Source organism: Phyllobates terribilis, unplaced genomic scaffold, assembly GCF_046119375.1.
Source record: "Phyllobates terribilis strain yellow unplaced genomic scaffold, ASM4611937v1 Scaffold_4__5_contigs__length_816908805, whole genome shotgun sequence".
In the NCBI taxonomy this organism is placed as follows: domain Eukaryota; kingdom Metazoa; phylum Chordata; class Amphibia; order Anura; family Dendrobatidae; genus Phyllobates; species Phyllobates terribilis.
Genome location: NW_027362764.1, coordinates 10,071,554 through 10,077,292, shown reverse-complemented (window position 1 = coordinate 10,077,292; position 5,739 = coordinate 10,071,554).

The window sequence follows — 5,739 nt, the reverse complement described above, 5'->3', positions numbered from 1 at the left end:
ACTGTTCCCTCAGACTGTTCTCAACTGAACTCCCAAGAAGGCTTCCCCTTTTTATATCCTCCTTCTCAAGTGCTCCCCTGACTTCTTCCTCCACCCACACCCACTACATGGTTCCCCCTCTCTTGCTCTACCTGACGAGGCATCCTCTATAGTCGATCAGATAATATATAATGAACATATATATATATATATATATATATATATATATATATATATACACTGCTCAAAAAAATAACGGGAACACTTAAACAACAGAATATAACTCCAAGTAAATCAAACTTCTGTGACATCAAACTGTCCACTTAGGAACCAACACTGATTGACAATCAATGTCACCTGCTGTTGTGCAAATGGAATAGACAATAGATGGAAATTATTGGCAATTATCAAGACACCCTCAATAAAGGAGTGGTTCTGCAGGTGGGGACCACAGACCACATCTCAGTACCAATGCTTTCTGGCTGATGTTTTGGTCACTTTTGAATGTTGGTTGTGCTTTCACACTCGTGGTAGCATGAGACGGACTCTACAACCCACAGAAGTTGCTCAGGTAGTGCAGCTCATCCAGGATGGCACATCAATGCGAGCTGTGGCAAGAAGGTTTACTGTGTCTGTCAGCGTAGTGTCCAGAGGCTGGAGGCGCTACCAGGAGACAGGCCAGTACACCAGGAGACATGGAGGGGGCCGTAGGAGGGCAACAACCCAGCAGCAGGACCGCTACCTCCGCCTTTGTGCAAGGAGGAACAGGAGGAGCACTGCCAGAGCCCTGCAAAATGACCTCCAGCAGTCCACAAATGTGCATGTGTCTGCACAAACGGTTAGAAACCGACTCCATGAGGGTGGTATGAGGGCCCGATGTCCACAGATGGGGGTGTGCTCACAGCCCGACACCGTGCAGGACGCTTGGCATTTTCCACAGAACACCAGGATTGGCAAAGTGGCCACTGGCGCCCTGTGCTCTTCACAGATGAAAGCAGGTTCACACTGAGCACAAGTGACAGACGTGACAGAGTCTGGAGACGCCGTGGAGAGCGATCTGCTGCCTGCAACATCCTTCAGCATGACCGGTTGGGCAGTGGGTCAGTAATGGTGTGGGGTGGCATTTCTTTGGAGGGCCGCACAAATGATTGCAATCACAAATTCTTTGGACTTATTATCTTTATTTAATTTGTCTTCAATGAAAAAAAACACAAAAAGAATTGTCCTAAAGCCAAATTGGATATAATTCCACACCAAACCTAAAAAAGAGGGTGGACAAAAGTATTGGCACCCTTTGAAAAATCATGTGATGCTTCTGTAATTGGTGTAATTAACAGCACCTGTAACTTACCTGTGGCACCTAACAGGTGTTGGCAATAACTAAATCACACTTGCAGCCAGTTAACATGGATTAAAGTTGCCTCAACCTCTGTCCTGTGTCCTTGTGTGACCACATTGAGCATGGAGAAAAGAAAGAAGACCAAAGAACTGTCTGAGGACTTGAGAAACCAAATTGTGAGGAAGCATGAGCAATCTCAAGGCTACAAGTCCATCTCCAAAGACCTGAATGTTCCTGTGTCTTCCGTGCGCAGTGTCATCAAGAAGTGTAAAGTCCATGGCACTGTGGCTAACCTCCCTAGATATGGACGGAAAAGAAAAATTGACGAGAGATTTCAACGCAAGATTGTGCAGATGGTGGATAAAGAACCTCGACTAACATCCAAACAAGTTCAAGCTGCCCTGCAGTCCGAGGGTACAACAGTGTCAAACCGTACTATCCGTCGGCGTCTGAATGAAAAGGGACTGTATGGTAGGATACCCAGGAAGACCCCACTTCTTACCCCGAGACATAAAAAGGCCAGGCTGGAGTTTGCCAAAACTTACCTGAGAAAGCCTAAAACGTTTTGGAAGAATGTTCTCTGGTCAGATGAGACAAAAGTAGAGCTTTTTGGGAAAAAGCATCAACATAGAGTGTACAGGAAAAAAAAGAGGCATTCAAAGAAAAGAACACGGTCCCTACAGTCAAACATGGCGGAGGTTCCCTGATGTTTTGGGGTTGCTTTGCTGCCTCTGGCACTTGACTGCTTGACCGTGTGCATGGCATTATGAAGTCTGAAGACTACCAACAAATTTTGCAGCATAATGTAGGGCCCAGTGTGAGAAACCTGTGTCTCCCTCAGAGGTCATGGGTCTTCCAGCAGGACAATGACCCAAAACACACTTCCAAAAGCACTATAAAATGGTTTGAGAGAAAGCACTGGAGACTTCTAAGGTGGCCAGCAATGAGTCCAGACCTGAATCCCATAGAACACCTGTGGAGAGATCTCAAAATGGCAGTTTGGAGAAGGCACCCTTCAAATATCAGGGACCTGGAGCAGTTTGCCAAAGAAGAATGGTCTACAATTCTAGCAGAGCATGGTAAGAAACTCATTGATGGTTACCGGAAGCGGTTGTTCGCAGTTATTTTGGCTAAAGGTTGTGCAACCCAGTATTAGGCTGAGGGTGCCAATACTTTTGTCTGGCCCATTTTTGGAGTTTTGTGTGAAATGATCAATGATTTGATTTTTGCTTCATTCTCTTTTGTGTTTTTTCCTTGCAAGCAAATTAAATGAAGATAATAAGACCAAAGAATTTGTGATTGCAATCATTTTCAGGAAGAAACTGAGTATTATCTGACAGAATTGCAGGGGTGCCAATACTTTTGGCCACCACTATATATCACTTCCCCAGGAATCTCCATCCCAGTGCTCTTAGAAGAATTGAAACACTTTTCACCTTTATCTAACTTTAAAGTGAATATCTCCAAATCAGAGATTCTTAACATCAACATTGGGGGGCTCGGGGGCTCTACGTCTTGGCTCTATTACTTCTCAAGTGGAGAAACGATCACATTAAATACTTGGGGATTACTAGCCCAGCTGATACTAATCAGTTGTACTCCCTCAACTTTTTACCTCTACTCCGTACTATTGAGAAGGACTTATTGAACTGGTCGGGGGGTCTCAGTCTTCTGGTTTGGTAGGATTAATATTTTAAAGATGGACATTCTTCCAAGGATACTTTACCTGTTCCAAGCTATCTCATCTAATCTCCCTAGGTCATTCTTCTATAAACTTAAAACGCTTTCGTCCAAGTTCACATGGGGTACTTTGAGATCTAGTCTCTCCTATTCAGTTCTGACACGTTCCAGAGTTAGGGGGGGTACAAGCACTAGATTTCTGGGTATATCATGAAGCTTCTCTGCTTAATCGTATTCTAAACCTATCAACAAACCCTCCAATAATATTTGGGCTGAGTTGGAGGAGTCCCTGAATCTGGTTTCTTTAACTAGACTTCTCTGGGGGGGGGGGTTGTATATTACGGTCTGAAGTACCATTTTTGACACCTCTATTCCACACACAACTATCTAGTTGGGACAAGATATTACTTAAATCTAATATCTCCTCAGTACCAGGCCCGATGTCTCCGCTTTTAAAAAGTGTGTAAGATCCCAAAATTATTTACAAAATCCAATTTTTCAAATGAGATGTTATTTCAACAGCGGGATTGCAGCCCATTGAGAACCTGATCTCACCTGGGAGCTCTTATAATCAGGCATGGATGGACTATGTCCGCATACATAGTTTTTTCCATTTTTTTAACTCTCTTCTTGACCATTTACAATATGGTTTCCGCTCCTTACACTCTACAGAAACTGCCCCCACTAAACTCTGTAACGATCTACTAACAGCTAAATCTAATAGTCCCTGCTGATTCTCCTGGATCTCTCTGTTGCATCTGACACTGCAGATCACCGCTCCTCCTCACTGTGCTTTTCTTCATCTACCTCAAGGACACCGCTGGTTCTCCTCCTACCTCTCAGACCACTCCTTCATCGTATAGTTTGCCAGCTCCTCTCTCCCTCCTCTTACGGTCAGGGTTCCTTAGGGTTCAGTTCCAGATCCACTCCTATTACGGTTGGGGTTCCTCAGGGTTCAGTCCCAGGTCCCTCCCTCTTGCTTTTGGAGTTCCTCAACGTTCAGTCCAAGGGTCCCTTCCTCGTACTATCAGGGTTCCTCAGGTTTAAGTCGTAGGTCCCTCCCTCTTACCTTTTGGGCTCCTAAGGGTTCAGTCCAAGGCCCCTTCCTCTTATTGTCAGGGTTCCTTGGGGTTCAGGCCTAGGGCTCCTGTTTCATCCTTCTATTAACCTACCGATAGCGGATATTGTAAATTCATTGTGTGCTTCTACCAAAATTCCCCAGCAGCACACTCACTGTCTTGGAATTATATTTGACTCAGATCTTTCCTCATGTCACCTGCACCTCCAAATCATCTCTAGAATTCAAGCTTTTCCTACTGTCATTGAAAGTATTAAGATGAAACCCCTTTCCCACTTCCCTCCCTCCTGTTTATTTTGCAGTTGGACAAGAGCTAGCAATCTAAGCTGACTTTATGTAAAATGGCATAGTTGACATAAGGAAGTGACAAATCTAATTAAAAGTCCTTTTGAAATCCAGGTGACAAAGAGGATGTCTTTTGAGAGGGAGACAGATTTAGAATGGACAGGTAATTGGGCAGGAAAGGTCTTTTCAGAGGGCCGGACAATAGGGACATGTATTTACACATAGAGAAGTGGAAGAAGCCTTTTGTCCCCAGGAAATACATTGTCCCTTCAGGGGAATTGCTATATATTTACTCTAGACACAGAGGCAACAGTGAAAACATAGGAATATTAGGGTTTGTATGGATCTGATAGTGATGGGACATACATTATCAGCTTCAGGACAAATCGGGGAAGAAGATGCATATTTTTTCAGAACTGTACCCCAGCCTATAAGCCCCAAATCCATAGTGTGAAGATAACTGACACTAGCCATGTCATATTTGTCTCTGGGGAAAGGTAAAAGCCCACTAAAAAATATGGCAGCAATTAGTTATCGCATAAGAAGGGAATTTCAAAAGATCCTGAAGGCTTGAGGACATCCCACAACTTGGCCCACGTGAGGTCATCACGGGAGAAGGTGGGGGGAGGGTGTAACTCAGGTGCTGATAAAAGGTCAAGACAAATTATGGTCTGTGTTCAATGCTAAGGAAGATAAATCACGGTGTAGACGTGATTTATCTTCCTTAGAGAGATGATCTAAGGAAGAGAGATGATTCAGTTAGCGGATGGAAGCAAGCTGATTGAAAACCAGATGTTTTCAATCAGATTCCTTCCATCCGCTAGCTGAATCATCTCTGTGATCAGCGTAGTAAGTTTCTCTGTTAATCCCTTTTATTTTTATGTAATTGTATATTCTGTATTGTTTTGGCCTCTTTGTAAAATCTTTTGTATATTTTTTTATAAACATGGCCTCATTTTGGATTAACTATAAAATGTAATAGTTCTGCGCCTTTTGTCCTGTTACCCGCACCCCAAAGCCATACGCTACCAGAAACCAGACCTCCAGTCAACCTATACAAAATGCGACTGGTGGTGGCAGGGAATAGTAGTCTGGAATTATCATAGAGTTAGCGGTGACCGTATGGGGGTATATACACATATTCCATGCATTGGAATCGTAGGTATATATACCATATACTCACTGTTAATTTCCTAATAACCGGCCTATTAGTGGAAACAGCCTGCAGCCTTCTCCGTTAATCGTCGGTCAATTGTGTCATTTTACGGACGATAGGGGGCAGCCGGGAGCTGTTCGCTCTAAAGATAACAGCAGGCAGGTTAAGTGACAACCCTCTTCCCTGCCCTGGCATCGATATCTTGACACTTACCTTTAACAA